Genomic DNA, 14,555 nt, shown 5'->3' with positions numbered 1-14,555 from the left:
AGATTAAGAGGCAATCAGGAGTCAACAACACACAAGTGGGGTTTGGCTGCCAGGTAGGACGGTATTACATCCAGGCCAGGAAGTCCCTGAGAGTTTTTAGCAGAGAAGCAATAGGATCTGATGTCCACTTTTGAAAGGCCACTGGACCAGAGGGCAGCAGGGAAGAGGAGAAGCAAGGCTAGTTCAGCAACAGGGACATAAGCTGATGGGATAGACTAGGGTGCTCATGGCAGGCAAGATTCATTATTAAATTAGCACTGACCACACCTGTGGCTGGATAAAATGCAGGGTTTGAGGGAAATGGAAGAGGCAGGATGACTCCAGGAGTCTGGACTGAAGAAACCGGGGTTGTCATTGACCTAGGAGCAGAAGATGGAAGGGAAAGCGGGTTTCGGGAACTCAACCTAGGTGTGATGGGTCTCCTCCAAGTGGGAAGCTGGATATAAGAGTCTGGAGGTCAAGGGAAAGACCTGGCCTAGAGATAGACATTTGGGAGGTGTCAGGGTATAGAGATTCCATCTACACCCTCAGACTGGATGAGCCTACCTAGGGAGAGGATGGAGAGCCCCGGGGTGCTTCAACATGTATCCATTTGGAAGAAGAGATAAATCCCAGAAAGGAGCCTGAGAAGGAGTGCCCAGGGAAGGAGGAAAACCAAGAAAGTGTGGTGTCCTGGGAGCCAAGTGCTTAAGGCAGGAGGCAGAGATTAGCATCCCGAAACCCAGACTTCTTGATTCCCAGCTCCAGCCACGGACTCACCAGCAGCCCAGTGACCACTCCTCGGCCCACACAGGTATCTGGCAGAGGATTCCAGAAAACACCAGCCAGTGTGCTGGCACGGCCCTCCCGGCCCCAGCAGGACAGACCATCCTCCCCAGACCAGCAGATGCACGCAGGGTACAATTTCCCAGAGACCAGTAGCTCCCTCCTCCATATGGTTGTGAGGGTCACAGAGCCTGGAAGGAACCCTCGTCAACTCCAACACAAGGTAACGTGCCTTCCATAACGAGCTCTGATCATGGTCATCAGAATATAACTCCTCCTCCAACGCCATCTCCTCCTTCCCACTCCTCCTGGAGGTGACTCACCATCCCTGGGACTCCCCCGCCCCCCCAACTTAGCCATCTCTTTCAGGGGCCTCTTTGGTCATGCGATCGACCGTTCAGCCCAGTCAGCTCAGCTCTGCTCATCACATTCTTCCCCCACCCCCAGGAGAAAGCGGAAGGATAGTAGCAGTGAAAGTGGGGATGATGATGATGATGAATGCCGACGCCCCCACGCCAGCATTTCTCCATGCCTGACCCGGTGAGACTTCTCATCTCCTGTCCCTGCAGCCACCGCGGTAGGTGCTCTCCAAGTGACAGAGCTGTCCCTGATACCGGCAGGACAATGGCAATGCCTACTGTCCATTAGGCACTTACCACATGCCGGTGTGGGCTAGGCACCTTCTGGCCTAACCTCAATGGTAGGGGATAAATACTCAACGACGACAGGCTGAGTTGTTAAGTAAAAGAATAAATCTTGGATCAGAATTCAAAACTCAGGGTGGGGGCAGAGAGACTCCAGAAACAACTGCTAAACATTGTCTCCCTCTGAGTGCCCGGAGAAATGCAGGTGTGGGGTGTATTGTGTGTTGGATGGGGGAGCAGGGAAATGCACAGCCCTGCTCTCCTGGGAGTCCTGCCCGGAGGGAGGGACCCCTGGGTCCTTAGCTGTGAGAAGGGCGGGCACCAGAGGCTCCAGTGACTTGAATGTGTCCCATGGGGGATTGTGGCGGTCTTTGCATTTTTGTGGCATGAGGTGGAAATTTGAAACAATAAAGAAAGGGGAGGGAAGAGACAGAAAAGAGAAAGAAAGAAAAAGCAAGGAAACAATAAAATGTTACCATCTTGCAGGCGCCAGCCCCAGCGATGAAACCGCTAATGAGCCGAAGTTTCTGCGGAGCCCAGCATCTAATTCAAACCAGACAGATAACAGCCCCAGACGCCCCTGTCCAAGTGCTGAGATTGTGCCCTCGAAGCAAGGCTGGGGTGGGTGTCCCCGCCCCTGACCATGCTGCCCATGCCTCCCGCGGCCCAGCTGGGGCCAGTCAGGGTGGAGGAGAGGGGACGAGAGGTAGCTGGAAACAAGGTGAGTATACACCCACCTGCCAGGAGCTGTCCTGTTGTCTCCTTGCCAGGGAACATTCTGGAGCATCACCTGAGGCCAGTTTACCCGCAGCACTACCCGCTCCCCATTTCAAACAACGTTTCATATTGGGGGATGTACATCTTGCTAAACTTTTAGGGAGACTTCCCCCCTGATTGTCTACCTTTGAGCATTTTAAGGATTTTTATTTTATCTCACTTTTTCTTCTTCTTTTTTAAGAGGGGAGGGGCAGAGGGAGAGAAAGAATCTTAAGCAGGCTCCACGCTAGGCTTGGAGCCCGACGCAGGGCTTGATCTCACAACCCTGAGATCATGACCAAAGCTGAAATCAAGAGTCAGATGATTAACCAACTGAACCACCCAGCAGCCCCTAGGTCACTTTTTCTAAAATCACTTGCTCATTTGAATAAGCAACTATACTTGTATCTTGATCGCTATAATGTGAGTTTACTCTTTTCCAAGTCTTGTGACTACCTTTTAGGTATCTTAGAAGCACGATAGTGCAGGGACCCTGGAGTAGGGCTTCCTGGGTTTGAGTCCCAGCGTCACCAGTACTAGCTGTGTGATCTTGGGCAAAGAATTAACCTCTCTGTGCCTCAGTTTCCCATCTTTAAAATGGAGATAGGGAGAGTCTCTACCTCCCAAGGTGGTTGTCCAAACCTTAAATGAGAGCATTAAATGAAACGGTATACATGTAAAACACTTGTCACTGAGTAAACATTGAATGAACTTAGCTGTTTTGTCTACTTTGACACATTCTATTTGTTTAAGACTCAGTATTGACTGAGCATTTCCTGGAGCCAGGTGCTGGTCTGGAAACTAGGGAGACAATAGTGAACATGACAAACAGGCCCCTGCCTTCACGGTGCTCCCTGTGCAGTAGGAAAGATAGACCAGCAAAGAGATGATTACAACGAAGTGTACTGGGGGGATGGGCAGAGGTCTATGGCAGAACACAACAGAGGCATCTAGCCAGTCATAAGCAATCAGAGAGGGCTTTCTGGGGGAGGTGATATTCCAGTTAAGACTTAAAGGACAAGCAGGATCAGGCAGCATAGAGGGACTGGGCATGCCAGGTGGTGGGAACAGGGTTTGCAAAGGCTCAGAAGCATACCACACCAGGATGTTCTCGGAGAACAGCAAACAGTGCTGAAAAGTTGGGTAGGCAGACAAGGCAGCTGATCAGGTCATGGACGAAGCAGGGACCAGGCCCCAAGGGGCCTCCTAAGCTTCAAATGCTGGGCTGAGGAGCTTAAACACTATTCTGAGGTTGATTTGAATTGAGCTCCTCCTTCCTTGTCTATAAAACTGGGGTGTATCGCAAGCATTTGGATGACATGACACAAACGCTATGCCCTACACGGGCCCACCACGTAGCCCCAGCTCCACACGTGCAGACTGGAGTGAGCACTACCATCCTAGTCTAGCAGAATTATCAGGAGACCAAGTGAGATAATGTAGGCAAAGTTCTCAGCACAGCATCAGAGAGCATGGTGGGGAAGAATCCGAGTTCCGCAGCCAGGCTGCTTGGGCTCCCGTCCTGGACCCTCCACCTAAGAAGGGGCAAGTCACCTCACCTTTCTGAGCCTCGCCTGCCTGGTCCGTTACATAGGGACATTTTCCCCCTCGTGATGTGAGGATGAAGAAGGCGGCAAAGGCCTGAAATGTTTCTGGCAGATGACAAGGGCTCGATGAAATTAAACACTTGGCAGTTACGAGCACTTACTCATCACCACCAGTATCTCTGCATCTTCCCCCAGTTGCACACAACCTCTTCGACTTCCGATTACACATGAGACCCTTTGAATGAATAGTTTATTAGCCGCCAGGTATTTTGTTTTGTTTTAAGATGGTAGGAATAAATCCAACTCAAATTTCACTGCTTTTCCAATTTGGTGAGGATCATAAACCCCTTGAAGTCATTGCAGAGTTAGCAGGTAACTAACTACTAGTAATTAGTAGGTAACTACGGGTTCCCTGCTAAATGCTGAGTCCTGGACTTTCGACATAAATGGTCCGCGTTATTAACAACGAGCACCTGCCTGGTGCCATACTTTTAATGAAGGGCTTTCATATCCAGCACACTTTGAGGCAGGGCAGCATCCCCTCTTTGCATTACAGAGATGGAGAGTCAGAGAGAACCAGCACTTGGACCCTAAGCCTGTGCCCTGAGTCAGGCTGCGATCTCTCCTTGGATGGGGTGGGCGGGGCCTTAACCTCCTTTACCAGCGTCCCTATCTCACTGTCCATTATGAAGCTTATTCAAGGCTCAGAAGGGAGGAGACCTGTCCAGATCACACCGGGAGAAAATGGCTGTCCAGAAGTGTAGCCAGAGCCTCCGGGCTCTGGAGGAGAAGGGCAGAGAACAGATGGGGGTGGAGGGTAAGGCGAGGTCTCAAAGCTGGGAGGCTACGGGAAGAGGGAAGCTAGGGAGAGGAAGGAGGCTGCAATTGGAAGGATAGAGGCTGGGGGAGAGGAGGGAGGCTGGGGAGGGGGTGGGGATGAGAGGAGGAGGGAAGCTAGGAGGAGGAGGAATCTTTCCCCTCTGCCCAAGGCAACGCTCCTGCTCACAGATGTGTCCCCAGCACCTAGAAGGCCTGGCATATGGAAGGTATTTAATAAATATTTGTTTCAGACCCTGAGGCAAAGGAAAGCCATCTGTTGATCTTTCTGCCCTTGAGCGGAGCAGACCGCTGGCTGGCCTTGGGGCTTAGGCGAGCTGGGGCTGGGGTTAGAGCTGGGAGCAGATTCAGGCCTGGTTAGGGTTGAGTTTTTGGACTGGTTGGTACCACAATGCATCTGAGGTTAGGCCTGGGGTTGGCTGTACTTGAGCTGAGCCTGAGATAGAGTTGACATCAGGTTGAACTGTGGACAGGGCTGGGGTGAGGACAGTTACAGAGGTGCTTAGCGCTAGGGCCCTGATGAGGATGGAACAGGGTTTTGAGGTGGGTGCTGATGTCCAGTCTGAATTCAAGACGGTCTGGGAATGGCCCCGGGATTTGGGCTAAGGCCGGTTCTGGAGCTGATGGAAGAATAGGGCCTAGGGCCCCTTCCCTCCACTGCCCTGGCCCCATGCCTCTCTCCTCCAAGCCTGCCCCACGGGTCCTTCCTGGAGTCCTACCTGCAGGCCACTAAGGCCCAAGCAAACACCGCATCTTGACCTATGGCCTGTGACAGACGCAAAGAAGGGCCCTGGGGGTGGCAGGCTGGGCCCCAGCTCCCCGAGGACAGAGCATCCTTACATCTCTGCCGGACTGGTCAGAAGCAATGGGGCCTGGACATTTACAGCCTTTTCACAAATAAAATATACCAAGTGAACCTTTTTTAAGGCAACGGTAAGTATGTACCACTGTGTGGCTTCCTCAACCCCTGATTTATGGGGGACCTGGTCTGTGGGGCAGGATTCCTAGCAGGGGCTGCCCCAACCCTGAAGCTCATGTGTTAATGGCTTGAGTCCAGTTTCTACCCCTCCCTGGGCAGGGAGGTGCTGATGGGGCCAAGAGCAGCTCAGAACTCTGCCAACTGGGAAGAGGGAGACCTGCCATCGGAGTCTCAGCTCCCACCCCTGCGTATTAGCACATGCTTTGCAGTCAAGCAAACCTCAGCTTTAATCTCAGCTCTGGGACTTATAAATCGGCTACCTCATCTCCCTGAGCCTCAGTTTTCATATCTCTAAAATAGGGATAATCTTCCTCTCATCAAGCTTTTGAAAGGATATATCCAGCTCAGTGTCTGGCTTACAAAAAAGGTTTGCTGTCCCTTCATTCTTATAGAGGTTGAGAGATTAGGCTCGAGACTCAGACAGACCTGGATTTAAATCTTGGCTTTGCCGTTCATTATCTGGGGGGCCCCGAATAAGTCACTTCACTTTTCTGAACCTCGGTTTCCTCATCTGTAAAATGGCCAAGATAATAGTATCTATCTCATAGGGATACATTGGTCAGAGCAAATGATTGCAAGCAACAGAACCTGACTCTGTCTCTCATGAGTGCAGAAGTGAATTTACTGGAAGCATATTAGGAGCCCACAGACCTCTGGCTGACAAACACCACACACAGAAAGTGGATAGAAAGCAAGGTACGATGAAGGGCAGGGCAACAGAGACCAGAGCAAGTGGGAGCAGCCCAGATGCAGGTCACAGTAGCTACGAGGATGACCAGGACTCCAGTGGTCCCTGGGCCGTCACATCACTTGCTCAATATTCATAGCCTAACCTGTGTTTTAGGTCAATGCCCCATTTCTTTGGGTTCCATAGAGGATAGCCGTGACCACCTAGCAATTCCCCAGGAATTATCTGGGTGCTCATGAGAGGGGGATTTGGAGGTAACCACAAAGGTTCATAACAGGGGTCTTTGACAATGAAATAAACACACATGGTCCCCCCCGTGCCCAGCACCAAGTAATGCTCCTTAAATGGCGGCCATCATCTGTTGCCGCAGCCTTTTCCAGCACGGCCCCTGCCCGCAGACACTCCTGTATTAAAGCGGCAAGTGTGGACAGAGCGGGGAGTTTGGCTCATGAGGCAACTGTCTACTCCTCAGGCAGCATGATGTGAAGGAAAGAGCGCTTGACCAGGAGTCCCACTCTGCTTCTCGTCATCCCTCTGCTACTAATCAGCAACGCAGTCTTGACAGGCCCTTCGCCCTCCCTGAGCTCCCAGTTTCTCAGCTGAAAAACAGTATTCCTGCAAACTGCCCTGGCAGCTCCGGCACCAGAAGTCAGGAGGAGCGTATGTGATAGCGAGGGGGAATTTTGTGTTATGTTTTCTAACAACTTTTACATATTTTTAAGTTAATAAATTAACTCATAGGAATTCTTAATCTCAGGAAACAAACTGAGGGTTGCTGGAGTGGGGGGTGGGGTGGGAGGGATGGGGTGACTGGGTGATGGACACTGGGGAGGGTATGTGCTCTGGTAAGCACTGTGAATTGTGCAAGACTGTTGAATCTCAGATCTGTACCTCTGAAACAAATAATGCAATATATGTTAAGAAAGAAAAAAAGAAGAAGAAGAATGTAGCAGGAGGGGAAGAATGAAGGGGGGGAAATCGGAGGGGGAGAAGAACCATGAGAGACGATGGACTCTGAAAAACAAACTGAGGGTTCTAGAGGGGAGGGGGTTGGGAGGATGGGTTAGCCTGGTGATGGGTATTGAGGAGGGCACGTTCTGCATGGAGCACTGGGTGTTATGCACAAACAATGAATCATGGAACACTATATCTAAAACTAATGATGTAATGTATGGGGATTAACATAACAATAAAAAAAATAAATTAACTCATATACCATAAAATTCCCCCCTCTTAAATATATGCTCCTTGGCATATTATTATATTCACAAGGTTGACCATCACTACAAATTCCAGAAAATCTCATCACCCCCAGAAGAAACTGTATACTCTAACAGTGCCTGGCAATGACTAATCCACTTTCTATCTCTATGGATTGGCCTCTTCTGGAGGGTTCACGTAAATGGAATCTTGTAATATGTGGTCTGTTGCATCTGGCTTCTTTCACTCAGGGTGTGTTCAAGGCTCATCTGTATAGTATCATGTGTCAATACTTTGTTCCTTTTCATGGTGGAATACTATTCCATTGAATGGATATACCACCTTCTGTTTACCCATTCATATAGGTTATTCTTTTTTTTTTTTTTTTTAAGATTTTATTTATTTATTTGACAGAGGGAGAGACAGCGAGAGAGGGAACACGAGCGGGAGGAGTGGGAGAGGGAGAAGCAGGCTTCCCGCCGAGCAGGGAGCCCGATGCGGGGCTCAATCCCAGGATCATGACCTGAGCCGAAGGCAGACGCTTAACGACTGAGCCACCCAGGCACCCCATGTAGGGTTATTCTTATTCACACTGGCCCAGCGCTGGGGACTCAGGTGTTCTCAGAGGGAGGGAGGTCAGCACAGAATGAGAAGGGGCTACATCCACACGGGGAGGGGTGTGCAGCCTGAGGAGCTCAGTCTCTGGCCTTATCTTTTCTCAAAGTGCCTAAAGGCGTTCCAGAAACTCCCTGGATTCCAAGCATGGAGAATTATTGCTACCTAGAATCTGGGCTTTCTATCACCTTTGCCTCAAACCCCAGGTTGCCGTGAGCACCAGCAAGGATTTCCTGGGGGAGGGGAGATAGCTGACACAGGGCCAAACCAGGCACATGGTAAGTGCTCAGCAAATACTTGGATGGATAAACGGATTGATAGAGATATATGGATGGATGGATGGGTAGATGCATGGATGGATGGATGGTTAGATGGATGATGGATGGATTGGTGGATGGAGCTGGCTCTACATCTTGCTAAAACCTATTTTATGCAGAGCAGAGAGATAAACTTTCTACTTGAGAAATCCTAGCCCAAGGCATTCTTGAACCAAAGGACCTATCATTTATATACTAACTCCTATTCAGGAGTAGGAAGGATTGAATCTCAAATCTTTGGAATTTCAAATTAAAGTTATTTAGGGGATCCTGAGTGGCTCAGTCAGTTGAGCATCTGACTTTTGATCTCAGTTCAGGTCTTGATCTCAGGGTCGTGGGTTCATGACCCTGAGGGGAAAAAAAAAAGATCTAACTGTGCTTGGTACATAGTAGGTGCTTCATACATTGTGAGTGAATGAATGACTTAAACAATGGAAGAAACCTATTTCCCACCCATTTTATGAATTAGGAAGTGACACTCATTTATAAATGAGGAAAGGGGCATCTAAGGTCACCTGGAGACCAGGGGCAGAGTGTGGTGTAGAATCTAGACCAACTGGAAGCCTACCATTCTTTCCCCCAAACCAGGCAGTTTTCTGGTTCCTGATCTCAGTTGGGGACATGTCAAAACAGAGGAGTCATTTCCAGACCTTGGATTTTGTGTTCTCCTACCTGCAACAAGGAGCTCATTGAGCTGACCACATGTCTGTTTGATGTTTGTTTGAGAGTAGAGTGTGTGTGTGCGTGCACGTGTTTGTGTGTGTGTGCATGCGCACGCGCACACTCAAGAACAGAAACGCAAATATGTCTTGTCAGCAGCTTCCACCTTTCCATTGCCCAGCTGTGGCATGTCAGGTGTACGGGACACTTGAGATAAGCTGGTTTTGACACACTGCAGATGCCTTCCTACCTCCCAGGGAGGTTGTGACAGCCACATGTGACTGGTACAATGACATTCAACATCTGGGTAGCAGCTAAATGAGCTAATGACTGCCTGGCACGTGGTAAGTGCTCAGTGGATGGTGGCTGCTTTCATTAAATAATCACAATCCCTCCGGCCCACGCATTCTTATCAGGCCGCATGCTTCTCAGTGCCACTGGACTGGGAATCAGGAGGGCTGGTTCTAATCCCAGTTCTGCCATGCAGAATGGATGTCTAACCTTACCAGACCCCAGTCTTCTCATCTGCAGAATGGAGGTAACCATATCCTCCTCATGGGGTTGGGGAGACAACAAGAGAGACGGGCTATGAGGGTTCTTTGCATGCTGCAGGCTAAGCAAGGGCCAGCAGACTACCATGGGCCAAATCTGGCCCACTACTTGTTTTTGTAAATAAAGTTTTATTGGAACACAGTCACGATCATTCACGTGTAGATTGGTTGTGGCTTCTTTTACACTACAACCACAGAGTTGAATAGTTGCGACGGAGACTGTAAGACCTGCAAGGTCTTAAATATTTACTATCTATTCATTGACAGAAAAAGTTGGCGGACTCCTGTTATTGAGCAATTATTCCCAGGTCTTAGCGGCATAGACCTCCTCTCCTCCCTGGGAGCTTGTTGAAAGTATCACTCCCAGGCCCACCCTAAGGTTCTAATTCAGTAGATCTGGGGTGAGGCTTGGGTATCTCCTTTTTGACAAGTGTTCCTGATGATTCTGATAAAGAGAGGTCCCTAACCCAGATCTTGAAACACACTATGGTAGACAGCCTGGGATCAAATCCCTGCTCCCCCACTCATCTCTCATCTCTCTGAGTCTTGGCATCCTCATCTACAAAATGAGGACACAATGCCTGTCCCTTAGGCATTGCTTGGGATATTAAGTGAGAATCCCTATATAGTGCTCAGTAAGTCCCGGGGACTCAGTACTCGACAGCCCTCTTTCCTTCCTGCATCCCGGGACATGCATTCTCCCGTAAGCCCTGGGCCAGCCCCGTCTCCCAGTTTTCTCCGAACCCTCCCAGCAGCAGCGCCCCCCGCCGCCGCCCCACGGCAGCCGGCAGGTCCTGCTGCCCCAGCACGTGGTTAAAGGCAGTGTCAGGGGCCTGGTCTGTTAGAACCTGGAGTCCTCGGCCTGTTTCTGACACCGAAACTGCCGCTAGCTCCGTGTTGACACATTTACTCTCATAATATTTGCTTTCCATGGCCATTATTTGCCCGGGAGCTGACGTCAGACGAAGACAATCAACTCCCCACTAGAGCTTTCAAAGAGCAAGGTCAGCACCTCCCTGTCCCTGTCCACTGTCCCATCCTCTCTCCTTGTCTGCGTTTTCTAAACTGACCACATTCTGGCCGGCAAGTGACTCGGCAAAACGTGTTGGTGTGAGACCAGGAGAGTAGGTACATTCTGGTTCCAACCTGTCACTGACCTTGGGGCTACCTTGGGCAGGTCTGGACCTCTCCCAGGGCCTCAGCTGCCTCAGCTCAGCCCGAGAGCTCTGGCTTGCCAGCACCACGATTCCATGACTCTGGGGCTCCAAGAACTCCCCAGCTTGGAAGATTCCAGAGTTCACCTTGCCGTCACTCCCCTTCCTCACCCCTCCACCCTTCTCAAGTGAGGGAAAAGTAAGGAGACAGAGAACAGAAATTGTGAAAAACTAAGCCAGACTTCCATTTATGTACAACATGCAAATAGCACAATCTTTCTCTCATTAAGATAGAAAATAAGAGAGAAACTACAAGCCCTTCAATCGGATCATCTCCTGGAGGTGTGTTCTTCTACCACCACAAATTCCGCGCAAGCTGGGGAAGCTTGCGGGCAAAGCTCCTCTGCATCCAGGGAGGACGAAGAAGCATGCTTGAGTCCAGGGGAAGAGAAGATGGCTATCTGAATTCAAAGTCTCCTACCCTGTTGAAAGGTGCTACCATATCATGGACATTGGTTTGTGAGAAGGACACTGGGGAGGGCATCCACACCTCCAAAGGACTAAATAAAGGGCATTCATCTGAAACCTCGGCCTGAGAGACTTTGGGGAGTTGTACCAAATTCCCTCCCGCCCCTGCACCAGTTGGTGTGGGGTCATGTTGTAGTTGAATGGGAAGTCTGTGGCGCTAGACCGACTAAGGCTACCTGGTGGCTGGGTGACTCTGGGCAAGCCAGGTCACCTCTCTGGGCCCCGGTGTTGCCAACTGTGAAATGGACAAGTCCTTGCAAGCACTCACGTGTGATTTGCCCTCGATAGCATTCCTCGCCCATAGACATCACTGTCCCCATTTTACAGCTGCTGAAACAGGCTCAAAGAGGTGAAGCAATTTGCCCAAAGCTCACCATGCCTGAGTTAGCGGCAGACCGAAGCCCAGGGCTTCATCCCCTGGTCAATGCTCTTTGCACTTTCTTCCACAGGGTCACGTCCTGCTGGCTCCATACAGCCTGAGTGCACCCAGCTGTGTCCAGAGGCCTCCCAGGTACCCGCCCCAGGGCTCCCAAATTCTCTCCTGGCTCAAGTGGACGGTCAGGGCCAGTGGAGGGAAGCTCACCAGGAACTGTGGGGACACAGCGCCCTCCAGTGGCTGCTTGCTGCAACGAGGGACACTGAAGTCCAGGGAAGCCTCAATTTCCCAAGGGTGGCAACCCAAAACAGAGAGGCGCAGACCAGGTGCACACTCCAGCTCCTACCCTCACCAGTCCACTAGGGTCACTTGTGCCAGGGTCACTGGCTCCTTTACACCCCAAATAACGCCTCTGCCCAAGGCTCTTCGAATCACATCATTTTAATCTGGATAGAAACTGCAACACCTCCTAAGCAAACACTCTCTTTGCGCAGAGATTATGGAACCCAGGGTGGAGACAGCATGTCCAAGGTCACACAGGGAGTCAGGCAGAGTGGAGACCAGAGCCCGGATCTCCTGCCTCCCCCTTCAGCTCCAGCAGGGAGGCCAGGGAGGCTGGATCCAATAATGCTGCTGCATCTGCCCCTGACCCTCCCCATCTTCCCCTCTGCCCCCTCCCCCATCTTTCCCTCTGCCATCCCCATCCCCCCCACCCCCCCACTGACTGCCAGACACACCAGGTAGAGTGGGACAGGCTAAGGAGTAAGAGTGACACTCAAACTGTTGATGGCTGTGTGACCTTGTACAGGTTACATAACCTCTCTGTGCCCCAGTTTCCTCCTCTTCGAAATGAGAAAAATAATAGTACCTATGTCACAGGATTGCCGTGAGGACCAAATAAGCTGTAAAGTAAGAAAGGTCGGTAGCTAGTAACCAGCCCCCAAACATGGTAACCCTTTGCTACAGTGACTATTATTTGTGTGGTGTCTTTAATTCACTGGTTCACAAGCTCTCTCAAGCACAGCTTCCCTCCCCTTCTCTCACGACATTTCCTCTCACCAAACCCCGAAGTGGCGAATGAATCCCCAGCGCCTGTATCCCGTGTGTCTCCTGTGAAGGAGGTGGGCAGCATAGCACAGCCACCTGGGGGTTCAGCAGGGCCGCTCTGGCCCAGGCTGAGCTTGGCCAAGTTTGAGTCTTGGAGAAGGGCTGAAACCCTAGCGGGTTTCTCTGGGGCCAAGAGAAGAACAGGTTCAAAGATGCTGTCAATACCTTCCTGGGCTTCTGGAATGATCCTGAGGGTTCAGCTCTAACAGTTTGACACCACCAGGCTCAGGTTTCACGAGGGAAGCCCCTTGAAAATCCCTCCTCGGTTTTTCCTTTCCCACCAGGTTTGGAGCCAGGCAGATGTGGGTTTAAATCCCGGCCCTGCCACTCATGAGCTGTGTGATCGGATGTCTCTGAACCTTAGTTTCCTTGTCTGTGAAGTGGGGATGATGATGGGATTGTACAGAGCTGTTTCTTAGGGTTTGGAATAACGTACACAGTGCAGTCCCTGGAATGTGGCATTTTGAGCTGCTTATTCATCAGCAGCTCAAAATAAATTCACCGTCCTTCTCCCCAAATTCTGCTCTTCCTCCTGGATTCCCTGTCCCAGTAGATGGCAGCATCCACCATCCATGGAGGAGCGGCCCCTGTTCTCTGACCTGTGTCAGCTCAGGAAGTGAGGAGGTCAATCCTCTCACACCTAACCCTTGCTCACCTGCTCCTCTCCACCCTCCTCCGCCCTCGCTCTCATTCCAGGACTGGGTTATGGCAAATTTATGGCAGTTTCCTCCTTCCACCGTCCACACGTCTGCTGTGGTGGTTACACCACACTCTCAACCTTCACACACCTCACTCGGAAACCACTCACTCCCCTACAGCGTGGAGTCCAAACTGCTCAGCAGAACCAGGACGGCAGAGGCCCTCTGGGCTCTGAGCCCCTTCTCCACCCACCTCCCCAGCATCATCTACTCCCACCCCTGCATTCTGGCTCTGACCTGTCCCTGTGCTCTGGTCCCCCAATGGCACCCTGCTTCCTCATGCCTCCAAGCTTCTGCCCATGGCCACAGGCATCCAGAGCATCTCCCTCTAAGACCACATCTGTGAGCCCACTGACTGTGTTCCCTCATGGAGTTGAGCACCCCTCCTCCGCCCGCCCCCCCTGCTCCCCCCGCTCCCCGGTCTCCCTCAGACCTCCGTGGTGACCCTCCTCACCTGCACTCGCCACACTTACCTGACCAATCAGTCCCGGAAGACCTGAGAGAGCACTAGTTGAGAGTAAGGCCTCTGGGGTCGTGTCCCTGGCTTGGGCTTAAGTCCTGGGTCTTTGTGCTGATTTACTAAGAGGACGTGTATAAAGCCCTCCCACTGTGCCTGCAGCATCGGAGGTGCAAAATAAATGGAAACCATTCTTTTTATTACGATTCCCCCACAAGACTATAAATTCCTGGAGGGCAAGAGTCGGACCTTATTTATTTCTGCATACCCAGCAACTAGCATGGGATCTGACCCCTAGGAGAAGTTTAATGGATGAAGGGATGTGACTCAGAGGAGGAAGAAAAATGTAAGAGCTGCCATTTGTCTGGTAATTAGGCAGTGACAGAAACATGCGGAGCACTTTACAAAGCGGTGTCATTTAATCTTCACCCCACCACGGAGATAGAATCTATTTCCGTCCCCATTTCAAGGCGGAGAAACTGGCTCAGGGAGGTGAAGACATCTGCCAGAGCCCCAGAGCGATGATGTTGGTGACGGAGCTGATAGTCAAAGTCACTTCTCTCTGGCTACAAACCGCATGCAACTTCTGTGTTTCTGCCCTGCTTCCTTGGGGGGGGGGGGGGGGCGGGGAGTTAGCGTAATAGCCAGCATCTGAAGGAAATAATCATCAGCATTT

This window comes from Halichoerus grypus, chromosome 5, assembly GCF_964656455.1.
Source record: "Halichoerus grypus chromosome 5, mHalGry1.hap1.1, whole genome shotgun sequence".
NCBI classification, from domain to species: domain Eukaryota; kingdom Metazoa; phylum Chordata; class Mammalia; order Carnivora; family Phocidae; genus Halichoerus; species Halichoerus grypus.
The sequence above is the reverse complement of the archived record's forward strand: the minus strand, read 5'-3'. Positions refer to the sequence as shown.